Source organism: Pelobates fuscus, chromosome 4 (genome assembly GCF_036172605.1).
Source record: "Pelobates fuscus isolate aPelFus1 chromosome 4, aPelFus1.pri, whole genome shotgun sequence".
NCBI classification, from domain to species: Eukaryota; Metazoa; Chordata; class Amphibia; order Anura; family Pelobatidae; genus Pelobates; species Pelobates fuscus.
In genome coordinates this window covers 342,653,338-342,669,425 of record NC_086320.1, presented here as the reverse complement: position 1 = coordinate 342,669,425, position 16,088 = coordinate 342,653,338, and positions in this window count along the sequence as shown.

Below are 16,088 nucleotides of genomic sequence, written 5' to 3'. Positions count from 1 at the left end.
GAAGAGATGTAGGAGGGGCTAGAATTGTTCAATGCTTTATAGGTATGGGTTACGGGGTTAGTACTTTGAATTGACTCATATAGGGTACAGGAGGCCAATGTAAGGACTGACAGAGGGGTGAGGTGTGAAAGGACCGACTATAGAGAAAAATCAGTCTGGCGGCAGCATTCATTACAGACTGTAGTGGGGCACTACGGCTCCTTAGTAGCATCTTGCGTTAGAAAGGGGCGGATGCGGACTATATTTTTAAGATGGAATCTACAGGATTTGGCAACATACTGGATGTGAGGCTCAAAGGTGAGGCCAGAATGAAGTATGACGCCAAGAGAGCACGCTTGCAAGGATGGGACCACTAACTTGAAGGGAGAGCGAAAGAAGAGGATCAGTATTAGGAGGAGGAAAGACAAGAAGCTCAGTTTTAGAGAGATTGAGTTTCAGAAAGCGGGGGGACGTCCAGTCAGAGATGGAACAAAGGCAAGCAGTGACATGCTGCATGATGGCAGGGGAGAGGTCCGGGAGAAGAGATATATCTGGGTGTCATCGGCATACAAGTGTTATTGGAATCCAAATGAATAGAAGGGGACCAAGGACAGAGCCTTGGGGGACTCCAACCAAAAACAGGATGAGGGGAGGAGGTATCATTAGAAAAGGAGACACTAAATGAGCGTTGTGAAAGATAAGAGGAAATCCATGAGAGGACAGAGTCACAGTTAAGTTGTTAGTAATTTGATAAGAGCGGTCTCAGTAGAGTGAAGAGGGCGGAAACCAGATTGAAGAAAGTCAAGGAGAGAGTTGGAACTGAGGAAGTGAGACATACGGGTAAATACAAGTCTTTCCAGAAGCTTTGAGGAAAAAGGGAGCAGGGATATGGGTCGATAGAGGGGAGGGCAGGTCGAGAGATGTTTTTTTCAGGATAGGTACTACAGTGGCATGTTTAAGGTCAGCAGGGGCAATGCCAGAAGAGAGAGCAGTTAAAGATGTGTGTTAAGGAAGGCACAAGACAAGGGGAGAGAGAAAGTTGAGATGGGACAGGATCAAGCGGGCAAGTGGTGGGGCGAGAGGAAAGGAAAAGCGCAGCCATCTCTTGTTCAGTAGCCAGGGAGAAAGTCTGAAGGGTAGAAAAGGCATGAGCTACCTGTGGTTGAGAAAGAGAACAGCAAGGTATGAGAATTCTTTCCTTAGCTGTTCAATCTTGTCGGTAAAGTAGTATGCAAAGCTATCGGCTGTAAGGTTAGTTTGGGGGTGGCCACAGCAGGGCAAAGAAGAGAGTTAAAGGTGTCAAAGAGACACCTGGGATTGCAGGAGCATGAAGTAATGAGAGAGGAAAAGTATGACTGTTTGGCGAGGGTATAAACACAATATATATGAACACAATATGAATCTATAATGGAGAAAGTCTGCCTGGGTGCGGGACTTCCTCCAGGAGCGTTCAGCACAATGGGAGCATCTTTGCAGGTAGCATGTTGATTTAGTATGCCACGGTTGGGGGCGTGTCCTCCTCGAAGTGCATGTTTGGAGCAGGGCTGCAGTGCTCAAGGCAGAGGTGAGGGTTATATGTGGAGATGGCCAGTGAGTGACAAGAGAGGGAAGGGATGGATAGCAGTTGTGAATCAATATCAGCTGACAGCTGCTGGAGGTTGTGGTGGGACCGCTGCCTGTTCGTGAATTGCTAGGAGATATTCCCAGTGTTTTCCCCTGTATTGTGTTGTATTCATGTGTTTTACCTGCTCCCTGTTCGGGAGGGCTCAATGCGAATGGGTACCACCAAGAAACTTAATTTAGAATGTTGTCTTAGAATGCTCACACCTCGTAACGAGGTGTCAAAACCACAAACCGCAAGGGAAGCCTCGGCGCATGTCGACTCTAGGTGGCGGCCCATTCGTTAGATGAACGCCATCTAGGGGGAGCATTCGTTGATTGGTTCCCGAACGGGGACCTCCCCGGTGTCCCTTGGAGTATTCACACCAATCAATTAGAACACTGGCAACTTGCAACATAGGTGTGAAACCGCAAGGGAAGTAATTGAGTGCTTCCCTGGGTGGCCGCCGTTCGTATAGACTAGCGGCAGCCAGGGGGAGCATTCGTATCCCGAAAAGAGGCACTTCCCTCGCCTGGTTTCACCCAGGGACCCAACGAGCAGAGGCAGTTACCTTTCTGGGGGTCTCTGAGATTGGTGGGGATACTCTCTTGGGGACAATGGTGGTTTGACAGGGTTCCTGTGGCTGGGTGTCACAGAGGCTCATGGGATGAAAACCCCCCTGGTCACCGGAGGTAAGAAACCCTGAGGATGGGTGGCGGGAACAGAGGACAAAGGGATTGGTTCCGGTTCCGTAAGCGACCCCTGGGAGGGGACATTGTCATTCTATGTGATCCACCATTTGCATGGGGAAAGTATAAAGCAGAGTGTGGTCAATAAAGTTCTTATTGTATCCCCAGGACTGTGTGTTGTCCGGTTACTGGGTGGGAAATGGGTCTCTACGTACTAGGACTGATTCCCTTCCAGGGACCAGATGTGGCTGAACAAGGACAACCAGGCGAATGGTCAGCAGGCCCGCTACAGCGGTCAGTAGAATTAAGGTTCCTCCTGAGTTGAGGGGGTTTAGGCAGAGGTTGTTGGATGAGGGGGTACTCGAGAGCAAATTAAAAGGTGTAGTTCAGAGAGAGGAAATGGAGTGTTGTAGATATTAGATACTGTACATACTTACAAGAAAATGAGGTCCAGGGTATTTAAAGGAACTGTATGGGCACCAAAACACCTTTATTAAAATAGGGTGTTACAGTGCTCAGAACTGTCTGGAGCTTCCTTACCTGAAGGTTGCTCTCCAGTACCAGATCTCCCTTTCCCCAGCGACATCCAGCTTCTTCAATTTAGTTTCAGGAGGGCTGCCAGGCAGGGATGTTACAGATTGCCTACAGTGGTCATCTGAGCTCTAACAGTTTAACCCCTTCAAGTGAAAAAGAGCCAGATATCTCTGGGCATTTTAATTGTTATGGTGTCCATAGTTTGTTTTAAAGCATAAAATGCTGAATGATGCACAGACTGGCAATCTCTACAAACCCCATGGCAACATTGAATTCTCAGTTTATTTTGTTTTGGTAGCTCTATACAGCCCTCCTGTATTTCCTTGACTGGGTCATTCTATTTTGGAATAGGATCCTTAAAATGTACTATTATAACGGCAGGCCGTTATTTGTCCTTAAGAAGTTAATCAGACTTTGGCTTATTTTCTGTTCAGTATTAACTCATAGTCTGTGTACACACCTGAAAATAGAATGATTCTCTACCTGCTCATAGCACATTCCACCTCTACAGTCTTATAGATTTTAACTCAAACAGGATGTTTTGTTTGAACCAAGGTCCAGGATTGAAGTAATTTAAAGCAACTCTACCAAATGTAAATAGTAGATCAGACCTATAACATATAAACAACATTTATTGAACAGGAAAGAGATCCAGACAGGCTTTATCGAACTTGGATAATTAACATCTTTGAAAGCAGAGAAAGTTTGTGTTTTTTTTTTTTTTTTTTTGCATCAAGGCCAGATGGCTGTGATTTATGACTGTAGTGTAATAAATCTGTTGTACACCCCTTGCCTAAACCACACAATATCCACCTGACAATCATGAGTAATAGTTTTTAGTGTTAAATAAGGATCTGGTTTAGAAATTACACTTTTTGGAGGTTTATCAGGCGTCAGCAGGATGAAGTTGGCAAAAAGAATTCCTGGATGTAGTCCCCCCTTTCATTCCCGTGTGGAATAGGCTAGCCAGCTGAGGAGTAAGAAAACCAAAAACTGTTTTGGTAATGCATCAAAAACTGCAAGCTTATTGGATGGAAGGGTTTTAACCCCTTAATGACACATGACGTGTGACATGTCATGATTCCCTTTTATTCCAGAAGTTTGGTCCTTAAAGGACCACTATAGGCACCCAGACCCCCCCATCAAGGTGACTAGGGGTCCCAAGCCCCTAGTCTAACCCCCCCCCCCAAAAATATTCTATCCCCTACCTACCCCCCTCACCCTAAAAATAGTGAGGGGGGAATAAAATAACTAACCTGTAAAAAAAAAAAAAAAATTAAACTTACCATTTGACGTCTTCTTTTTTCTAAATTCTTCTTTCTTCAGCCCCCAAAAAGGCCAAATAAAAATCCATCATACCCGTCGCACATAAAAAAAAATAAATAAAAAAAAAAAACGAGCGCAAAAAAAAAATGAATCCATGTTCACCCATAGAGGGCACGCCGCGTACTGAGCTCTGCAGGGCGGCCCCGCCCTGCAATTAGGCTTAGAATGCTGATTGGTTGGTTTAAGACAATCAGAGTGCTGTGTCATTTTACACAGCGTGGGAAAATTCAATAGAACTTTCCCACACTGTGTAAAATGACACAGAGCACTGTGATTGGATGGTTTTCAAGCCATCCAATCACAGTGCTCTGTGTCATTTTACACAGCGTGGGAAAATTCAATAGAACTTTCCCACACTGTGTAAAATGACACAGAGCACTGTGATTGGATGGTTTTCAAGCCATCCAATCACAGTGCTCTGTGTCATTTTACAAGCGTGGGAAAATTCCAAAGAACTTTCCCACGCTTGTAAAATGACACAGAGCACTGTGATTGGATGGCTTGAAATCCATCCAATCACAGTGCTCTGTGTCATTTTACACAGTGCGCTCTGATTGGGTGGCTTTCAAGCCACCCAATCACAGTGCTCTGTGTCATTTTACACAGCGTGGGAAAGTTCTTTGGAATTTTACCACGCTGTGTAAAATGACACAGAGTACTCTGATTGGCTTAAACCAACCAGAGTGTTCTAAGCCTAATTGCAGGGCGGGGCAAGGCTTTATAAGCCTTGACCCGCCCTGCGGAGCTCAGTATGCGGCGTGCCCTCCATGGGGGAGCATGGATTAATTTTTTTTGCGCTCGTTTTTTTTTTTTTTTTTTTTGAAAAGTGCGACGGGTATGATGGATTTTTATTTGGCCTTTTTGGGGGCTGAAGAAAGAAGAATTTAGAAAAAAGAAGACGTCAAATGGTAAGTTTAATTTTTTTTTTTTTTTTCAGGTTAGTTATTTTATTCCCAGGGGTGTGGAGGACAGTAGGGTCCCCCCCCTTATTGTTTTATTAGGGCCCCCCACCCACTGTGCAGGGGTGGGGGCCAGGGGGGAGAACAGTAGGCCCCCCCTATCTTTATTTAGAGCCCCCACCCACCGCTCAGGGGTGGGGGCCGGGGGGAGGACAGTAGGTCCCCCCCTATCTTTATTTAGGGTCCCCACCCACCGCTCAGGGGTGGGGGCCAGGGGGGAGGACAGTAGGTCCCCCCCCTTATTATTTTATTAGGGCCCCCACCCACCGCGCAGGGGTGGGGGCCATGGGGAGGAAAGTAGGTCCCCCCCTTATTATTTTATTAGGGCCCCCACCCACCGCGCAGGGGTGGGGGCCAGGGGGGAGTACAGTAGGTCATCCCCCCCCCCTTATTACCATTTTTTTTTTTTTTACAGTGAGCAGCCACAGGCTGCTCACTGTTTAGTGGACATGCCCCTACTCGCGGTATAGCGAGTAGGGGCATTGGGGAGATTTTAATCTCCCTTGTGCTATTATGGGGGTCATATTGACCCCCATAGAGTGAGGGGGGACCTGGGAGGCTTATGAAGTGGTGGGGAGCACTGCTCCCTGCCGCTTCTATATAGTTACATATTACAAGGAGAGAGCTGCATGCCGGTAGCTCCCTCCTTGTAATAAACTGAACGAACACCGATACTCAGTGTTAGTTTGTTCATCTGATTTTTTTTCCTATTCATTCGTCTATCTGATGAATGAATGAATAGGTGAAATTCCCGTTCGCATGTCCAGGTGTTTTACTGGGCATGTGCGGGAATCTCACAGTCTGTCTAGTGTGGGTAGATGACGTGTCCCACAGGGACTTCACCTACCCATACAAAGATGGCGGCGCCCTGAATAAAGATCGGGGCAGAAGATAAAGAATAAAAAAAAAAGTAATATGGGGGGCTTAGGGGCATTTGGGGGTGACTAGGGGGTCAATTGGATGTAGTGGAGCCGGGAGGGGGGGTTAAAACAAAAAACGGGATTCGGCATGACAGTGCCGCTTTAAAAACCCTGGTTCCTGTAAAATAATGATAGTTGTTTGCACCAAGAAGAAGCTTGTTTGTCTCTCCCTTGAAGTCTCACAGCTATATAGCTATTTAATGTCCTCTATAGAGTATTGCAAAATGACCAGATCGATAAAATACCCTGTATAACTGGAGATACAGGACCGTATAACCTGCATTGGCAGTGGATAAAGCAACTCAAAGCCTGAATCATAGCACTTGGTTTAGCAATCAGCTGTGCAAGTTAACGTTAAGTGCCTACGGACGATGTTAAGCCTGTCGTATTTTATTCAGAATGGGGTTGGTTTAATCTTTTTAGTAGCCACTTAATCACACACACGGGCCACAGTTCAGATTTGGTTTTTGCCTTTAAAAAATTAAAAACTGCCCTTTCACCAATGATACAAATGTCACTATACGTTTTACTGCTCTAAAAACACTCATGTGGTGAGCGATGTCTCACACAACCTACCATGTACATGTTTTAGGGGGGGTTCTGGAAAGTTACAAGGTCAAATATACAGCTTGCAAAAACAAATATGAACATAGAATAAAAATGTGTTATTTTTTTACATAGTTCTGTGGTTTTATAATTTACATGTTGGTGGATCTGCCTAACAACCCAGGCAGTTCCCCTGCAGTCAGTTTTGCAATCTGGCCAATATGACATGTGATCGTTGTGCTATTGCCATCACATGACTTATAGCAGTAGGATTGGGTGCTGGGGGATTGCCTCAGGCTGGTCTAGCCGATTGAATTCGGCGAGGAGGAGGAGTAAGAAAACTGCAGGGAGGGCGCAAACATTAGGACGTGATATACCGCCCCAACTGTGTTAAAGCCCTGCTTTAGTAGGACAGCATAGCACACCCTAATGTTGGGAAGGGGTTAGTGTTAGTCTAAATTCTCATGCAGGTACACGTAACATCTCGCGTTGTTGGGGGGTGAAGAGTCCTTCCTATATTATTCAGGTCATGGAGATCTATGACTTTAGTTTGTTTACAGTGAGCTTGTATGGTGTTTCTCTCTCTCTCCCCCCCCCCCCCCCTAGGAGTTGTGTTAAAGGTAGTGTGGTGGAATCTTAGTAAAAATAAATTTACTAGGACAAGATTGCCATGTGGCATATGTGTAAATGTTGGTGTATCAGTTACACGTAGCTAAGATACAATCAACACTGTATTGAGCAAATGCAGGAATGTAGAAACTGAAAACACTTCCCCTCCTCCATTGTTCTGGGTGAGCCATGTGGTCTAACAGGTAAGGGAAGTTAGGCTTTGTTCAGCTGATTGTGGGTAGAGTTAACTATAGGAGGAGCTATATGTCTATATCATGCATTTACACAGTCAGTTCTGGGCTCAGATCTTGTTGTATTTTGGTGACATAAGTCCCTCTGAGCCCCGGTCGGTGAATCGAATAAAGAATCTCTTCCTTCCTGAAGAAACCTGTGTCCACTTCTCTGTGCTTGGCTTCCGTCAGTTTCTCAGGTATCATTTGGTGCATTGGGCCGGGAAGCTCATCGTTCAACGGTAGCTGAGAAGCAGAGGCGTGAGACGGTCTATCTTTGCCCACGTTCTCTACGGCTGCACCCCTGAACTTCTGCGTGGACCTCCCTTCGTCTCGGCGCCACTGGTCTGTTGTCCAGGAGATCATCGGCCTCTACGTAGTAAGTGCTGGGGTGTCCCCGTCGATGAGTGTGAACCCAGGTTCAGGAACGAGGAGGTAAGACGACTGCTGTTTTAGACGGCGGACCCACTAGGGGTATACCGATTGTGCGGTAGGCCCATAAGGGGTTAATCTGTGTATGGAATCTGCCCCCTCTGTCGGAGGGAAGGAGCGAAGGCGCACCGCTCAATTGAACGCTCTTTAGTAAGACCGTTTAATTTGGTTTGGAGTCAGGCGGGGTTCTGTGTAAATAGCCCTAGCCGGACACCGGTGTCTTGTCTAGACTAGCGTTCTAGGGTGTACATTTTGTTCGCTAGGTCGGAGGGACCGGGAGACTAAGCGGCGTCTGTGTAAATTCGGTCCGCTAGCTCTCAACCTATCTTGGCTAAGTGGGAAGGCGTGTAAATTTGGAACCCACTAGACTTTTGATAGAGTAGATAGACTAAAAGGGTTCTGTTGTAAATTCCGCCCTCTAGTTCGCTATATGTGGTGCTTGGGCAGTGTGGCTAACCAAAACGGATGTAGATAGTTTTAGGTAGTCCATCAAGGTACTGTCCAATAGATTAGTTGGGAATTGTATATGTGATAAAGATTGTTTAGTAACGTGTATATCTTGCTAGATAGCGTGAGCTCTGCCGTCTAGCGAGAGTGTGAATAGTGTGTAACTGTATTATAGCGCACGGTACCATAACCATGTATAATAACTACTGATATTGTAAATAACTACTAATAACTGTTGTCTATGTTGTATGTTTAACACCATAACCACTACTAATTGAACTGTGACTTTAAATTGTACTCTAACCAATGCTAACCGTACTATAACTACTGTTTGTAAAGACGATGTTACTGGGGTATGTTATAGACGGGTAATTCAGATATAGGGAATTATAGCGTCGGTGACTGTATAGTTTCGCCAAAGGGCACAGTATTAGTTATTTACTGACTGGTGTAACAGCTGTGTGTGTACGGGAATTCCCTGTATGTTTTGTTGTATGAGTTTGACCTAGTAACTGTGCCAAATGGTGCTGTTGCCAGGGAAACGAGTGTGACTGTTAGAGGTGTGTTTGTTGTGTTTCTTTGAATTAGACGCTCCGTTGCTAATTATGGCAGCACCGGAATTTAAAGATTGTTGATCCTTTAGAATGTATGCTAAATAACTTTAAAAAGGGATATAATGTGTGTGATTTTGGGGACTACCTTATGTAGTAGAGAATGACCAGTTTTTGACTGTTAACACAGTTTGTGTTACTAGATGGTTACTAAAAACTGGTTTGTCCATCCTCAATGGAATCTGACCCATCTGACCATCCCTCAACTAAATTCTTTATCAAAAACTGGTGCAGCTGGTATGTCCCCCTGTGCTCTAATTGTCTCTGGCTCTCAGATGCCTGTCCCCTCCTATTTCTGTGCCTACCTACCCCCCCAACTGGTTCTTTGTATTCAGTTTTATTATTAGCAGTCAAAATTGTGAGGAGAATTCTTAATAACAGTAACTGAATCCACTGAAATCAGATAATTCTCAGCAATTACAAAACACCATAACCACTGATAATACCATAACCACTGATAATACCATAACCACTGATAATACCATAACCACTGAAAACACCATAACCACTGATAATACCATAACCACTGAAAACACCATAACTTCTGAAAACACCATAACCACTGATAATACCATAACCACTGATAATACCATAATCACTGAAAACACCATAACCACTGACATAACACTATAATTACTGAGCCTTGTGTGCCTTTAGTAACAGTAAATTAGTTTTGAAATACAACTGGATGAAATGGTCAATGGTATAGGACGCTGGAATACACTTTTACCATTTTTGGTTACTGGTCAGGCTCCTCCTAGCCCTGTCCGAAACATTTTGTTAACTAAGTTACTGACCAGTAAAATTAATTTATCAATTTCCACCTACCTCACCACTCCCCGACCGGAACCTATGACTAAACAACCCTATCTAAGTCCCACCCTAACCTGACAAATGACCGGTGCCCTCCAACTTTGACATTTACAAATGCCACTGCAGCTTACCCCTGGTCCCCCACACATTGATATTAATGGTCAATTACAGTTGGCAGACCCTGTATTTGTTTATGTCCCGTTCACCATGACTGATCTGTTTAATTGGAAGACCCATAATTCCTTTTCGAAAGCAGACGAGTCACCTAGTGCTTTCTATGAGAGATTGCTGGAGTCATATAGATTATATACTCCTTTTAATCCAGAGGCCCCTGAGAACTCTCGAATGAACAACTCAGCATTTGTCAGCCAGATCCAAGGTGATATCAAAAGAAAATTGCTAAAGTTAAAGGGATTTGTAGGAATGTCCATATCACAGTTCAGGTGTATATGAACAGGGAGATTGAAGCAAAGCAGGAGGAAGAACGTAAAATGAGGATGAAGGCAGATATGCTAGCTGTAGCTATCATAAGTGTAGAGAGACAGGGAAGGGAGGTGAATAGAGGAGTTGAGAATAGCCTGAGTAAGGGAGGAAGTAGGAATCACTGTGCGTATTGTAGAGAGGAAGGATATTGGAAAAGTGACTGCCCACAGAGGGAATATAAAGCAAGTTATAGATAAGACAAGAGAGAAGGTTACGAGATGGTTACAGAGGTGGCTATAGAGAAAGTCTTTGAGGGAATGACAGTAGTAACAGAGGAGGTGTTCAGGGAAGTAGATACTATTCCCCTACCTAGAGATTAAGGGATAGAGAAGATAGAGATTTTGTCGGTCTGGCTGACACTGTCATGGAAGACTATTGATACCGACTGGGCTCCATCCCCCTTTAGCCGAGTGCAGCCTATGGTCGATGTATCAATAGAGGGAAAGAGGAGCTCTTTCATGATTGACACTGGTGCTGAGTACTCTGTGGTAACTAACCTAGTTGCTCCTCCTTCAGGAAGACTATAATTATGATAGGAGCTACTGGGAAAAGCGCTGCTAGACCAATTCTCAGGAGTCATACTTGTATTCTAGGAGGCCATTTTGTTAAGCACCAGTTCCTATATATGCTGGAGTGTCCAGTTCAGCTTCTAGGACGAGATCTATTATTAAAGCTTCAAGCCCAGATAACTTTTAAACCCAACGGATCAACGTCTCTGAAGTTTAATAGATCACCAGGCATAATATCAGTATCGGTGCAAAGGGAAGAAGAAAGGCACTTCTACTCTATAATAAAAAATACAGACCCTAAGAGTGATGAATCCTTATTTGACATTTCAAGAATATGGACAGAGAATAATCCTCCAGGACTTGCTCGCAATATTCCACCAATACACATTGAATTAAAGCTTGGAGCGTATCCTGTTAGCCTTAGTTAGTACCATATATTATAGAGGGCTAAGGAAAATATACAAACCTATGTGGATAAGTGTGTAAAGTACCTGTGAATATTTATCCACCTGTTCATTCTTACCATCCAGGGGATCAAGTGTGGATAAAAGAATGGAACACTGTTCCATTAGGTTCCAAGTGGAGAGGTCCCTATGTTGTTCTTTTATCTACCCCAACAGTTGTAAAGGTTGTAGAAGTGACTCCGTGGATTCATCACTCTAGGGTAAAAAAAAACAGCGGCAGATTCCTGACAAGCTACCATAGATCCAGAGAATCCTTGCAAGATCCAGTTGAAGCGTGTGACCGAGTTGGATTAAAAGTGTTTTTTGCGAAGATAATATTGTTAAAAGGGAACATCAACAAAGATCTACAAGTGAGTGTTTTTGACGGCCATAATAAAGCCTGACCACTCACCCACGTATTATAGCCAGGGTGTCTCGAAGGGACCTCTGTGAAGAAGAGCAGAACTCCATTCCCTGCAGCCCTTACATCCTGGAAGCTGAGGTGCCATCGCACGGACGAAGACTGAGGATGAAGACGTCGAAAGAAGTGCTTTTGATAATGTATATTTTTGTGTCTTTTTATATTCAGGAAGGTAGAGGTACCGACACTCCTAGCTGTGAGGTTTGCATTAAGACTACTAAGACAGGTAATCATATTTCCCAGACCCTAATTTGGCATTCACAATATGAGTGGAAAGGTGATGTGTGTAGGTGTATATATCTAGGTATAGAATATAGTGTATGCCATTTAGGAGTAGGAGAACCTAAGTGCTTCAATCCGGAGTATCAACCCCGTACAATTTGGTTGACCCTCAGGAATGGAGATCCACAGGGGACCTTAATAAATAAAACTGTATTAGAAACCATACATTCTTCGGGTGTTCTGCTATTTGATGCATGTAAAGCAATATCAAGTGGTAGAAAGCCGTGGAATGTATGTGGGGATCTTAAGTGGGAGAGAACGTATGGGTCTAATGATAAATATATTTGTCCCAGTAGTAAGAACAAGTACGTAAGTCCAAAATGCCCAGATAGGGAATATAACTTTTGCCCATATTAGTCTCGTGTGGGGTGGGCAACTTGGGGACAGACAGCAGATAAGGATATGATTGTTACTAAGTTGCCTACCAAGCCATATTGTAAGTCTAGGGAGTGTAACCCAGTCCATATACTTATCAATGACCCAGAACGATTCATAGATAGGTTTGGGAACTTATTTGGGTTCCAGATATATGGAACAGGTTTGGATCCTGGGACAATATTATTTATATGAATAGAGACCGATACCGTAGCATCCCAAACTCATCAGGTTTTCCATTCTTTTTATGAAGAGATGAGTGTAGAAAATTAGATCCCCCCATAATGCTAAGAACTTGTTTATAGATTTAGCTGAGAGTATTGCTGGTAGTCTTAATGTAACCAACTGCTATGTGTGTGGAGGTACTAACATGGGAGACCAATGGCCATGGGAAGCAAAGGAGGTAATGTATTCCGGTTCTGAGACAGTTGAACAGTTAATATCTTCTCAAGCCGATTATCAAATGAGTGTTAGAGGTAAATTTGAGTGGCGATTAAAGACCTCCATTATAGGTTATGTTTGCATAGCAAGAAAAGGAATAATGTTTAACACATCTGTAGGAGAACTAACTTGTCTAGGGCAAAAAGCTTATAATGATAGTACAAAAGATACAACTTGGTGGTCAGCTTCAAATGTCTCAGAACCACCTAACCCGTTTGCAATTTATACCAATTTAAAGGATGTGTGGTTTGACCTATCTGCTACATCTAGTTGGAAAGCCCCAGCAAATTTGTACTGGATCTGTGGTAAGAAAGCCTATTTGGAGTTGCCACAGGACTGGGAAGGGGCATGTGTATTAGGTATGCTCAAACCATCCTTCTTCTTGTTGCCAATTGAAACAGGAGAGACCTTGAGAGTTAAAGTGTATGATGTGAATCATAAAAAGAAGCTAGCATCCTTGAATGTAGGTAGCTGGGAAGATAATGAGTGGCACTGGCTACCTTAGCGCGCTTCATTGCCAATAGGAGGGGTGTAATATGTGAGGGAACTGGTTAACAGCCAAACTGTATGCCCATGAAGTGTTATTGTATTCTAATACAGGGATTCAAGCCTCATTTTACCATCAGGCAATTATGGATTCCTCTGTAAAGCACATAGCCTTCTTACCAGGTAAACCAGTTGGGCTGTTGATAAAGTCCTCCATTCACTTCCAGTGCAAATAGAAGGAGGTGTATGTGGAAAGTTCAATCTCAGCAACTGTTGTCTGCACATAGATGATGAAGGGCAGGCAGTGGCTGATCTCACAAGCCACATGGCTAAACTGACGCATGTACCGACTTAAGCCTGGAACAGGTACAATTCTAGTAGTTGGTTTGGAAGTAGGTACGAGCAGCTTGGAGGGATCAAGACATTGGTAGGAGGAGTCATGTTGATTATAGTGTGTCTCTTTCTACCATGTTTGGTTCCATTGGTAATTAGGTCCATACAGAGTGTCATAGAGAGCACGACAGAAAGGAAACCAGCTGCGCATGTAATGGCTGTTTGCAAGTATGAACCCTTAGCCCAGAGAGAATATATTCAGAATGAGGAGTGCTGAAGGAATTTGTAATGATGCTAAGATGCTTACGAGGTCTGTTCTGATTCATGGCAACCTGAGGTGTAAGCAAACTATGGTTAAGTGATGCATCTGGAATTGTGAAATATCAGAAGCATCAAAGGGGGGAATGTGGTGGAATCTTAGTAAAAATAAATTTACTAGGACAAGATTGCCATGTGGCATATGTGTAAATGTTGGTGTATCAGTTACACGTAGCTAAGATACAATCAACACTGTATTGAGCAAATGCAGGAATGTAGAAACTGAAAACACTTCCCCTCCTCCATTGTTCTGGGTGAGCCATGTGGTCTAACAGGTAAGGGAAGTTAGGCTTTGTTCAGCTGATTGTGGGTAGAGTTAACTATAGGAGGAGCTATAAGTCTATATCATGCATTTACACAGTCAGTTCTGGGCTCAGATCTTGTTGTATTTTGGTGACATAAGTCCCTCTGACCCCCGGTCAGTGAATCGAATAAAGAATCTCTTCCTTCCTGAAGAAACCTGTGTCCACTTCTCTGTGCTTGGCTTCCATCAGTTTCTCCGGTATCAGTAGAGCTATTCAATATGAGATCTAAAACAAAGTCAATGTTCTACAAATAACTGACTTACCCTTTCACACTAAAAGGATCACTTTAGTGTCAGGAAAACAAACTTGTTTTCCTGACACTATAGCATCCTTAGGACCCTTCCACCCTAAGGGTCCCCCTCCCTTGGCGCTGAAGAGGTTAAAGCCCCTTCAGCTACTTACATTTATACAGCGCCGGTGATCTCTCCTCCCCCACAGACATCAGCTCCCAAGTGGAGCGGAATGCGCATGCGCGGCAGGAGCCGCGCGCGCTTAAACAGTCAAAAGGAAAGCATTTCTCAATGCTTTCCTATGGACGTTCTGCACGCTGGATGCGAATTTCGCATTCCATGGTCGCAGATGCGCCTCTAGCGGCTGTCAGGAAGACAGCCACTAGAGGTTGGCTTAACCCTGCTATGTAAAACATAGCAGTTTCTCTGAAACAGCTATGTTTAAATCTGAAGGGTTAAAACCTGGGGGACCTGGCACCCAGACCACTTCATTGAGCTGAAGTAGTCTGGGTGACTATAGTGTCCCTTTAAATAAGAAACGAAAGAAAAATATTATTTTCATCTACATTTTGGGAAATATACATTACATCTTACATTCAGTTCTTTTTTGTGGAATCATCTAACATTCTAGAATACTGTGAACACTTGAGCTGGATAACAGTATTTGCACATGTTCCACAGCCAGTTCTTAAATGAACTTCAATTTAGGGTAAGCGCTATCCATCCATAAATCTTTCCATCTCCTGTGCCACGTGGCTGCTTCTCACTTATAAATCTCTAACAAACTTAATTCAAGTGTAGCCCTGTAGTAAAGCCTAGGGCAGCATGCTTTTGTGAACATTCTTCGGTAATGTCTTAGCCAATTTAGCAGACAATTTGTTTTACATTTGGATTCTGGATAGGCAGCCTGTCCAATCAAGGTTGGAGATCATTACCTCCAGAGTGCATGGAAAGCATTTAGAAAGAAAATGGTTTAATGCTATATTGTATATTATACATACACATGTGAATGGGAGGAGGTCAACCAGCTCCACTGTGCTTAAAGCGGCTCTGCAAAGATCCCAACGGCGACTGCTACCGGGGTGCAGAGGATGGTGAGCTTTACTTATCTTATCTAAACCTGTCCTTAGTGGCTGTTGCCATGCTCTTCTTGCTGGACTTCTTGAACTCCAGGCGCCCAGGTTAGTGTTGTACTCTAGCACAAAAGCAAAACATTGAGGTCTATGGTGGACTTCCATAGACTGAGCTTTTTCTGCTACAGTCGTCACTCGAAACAGCTGGGGAAAATGACAACTTGACAAAATTTAACTCTGCCTTTTGTCAATCGTAGGAAAAATACTAAGACAGTAGTCATTACTTTGTCTTTGTATATCTTGACTGCGTTGAAATTTCAATGATATTCGAGATAGTGGTCTGGTTGACTATAGCGTGCTTTTAAAGTGGCAATTAAGGGGTCCCGATGCAGTGGCCCTTTACTTTTTACCATGAAATGTTGAATTTATTTTTTTCAAATAAACTGATATGTCTACATCGCAGTGTTAAAACCACCGCTAGTGCACTTCCTCCTCCAGACAGAGTAAAACGCTTCCTGGGAATCAAATGCTGAGGACATCATCATTTGATTGGAGGAGCACACAGATGTTCATTTCCAATCCATTGTTTATTTTTGAGAAGCAATGGATTGAAGGACATTGCTGGTGATGTCAGATAAGGACAACACCGGAGGCAGAGCTGGAGGCTGCAGTGGAGAGGGTCACAGCGCTAGAA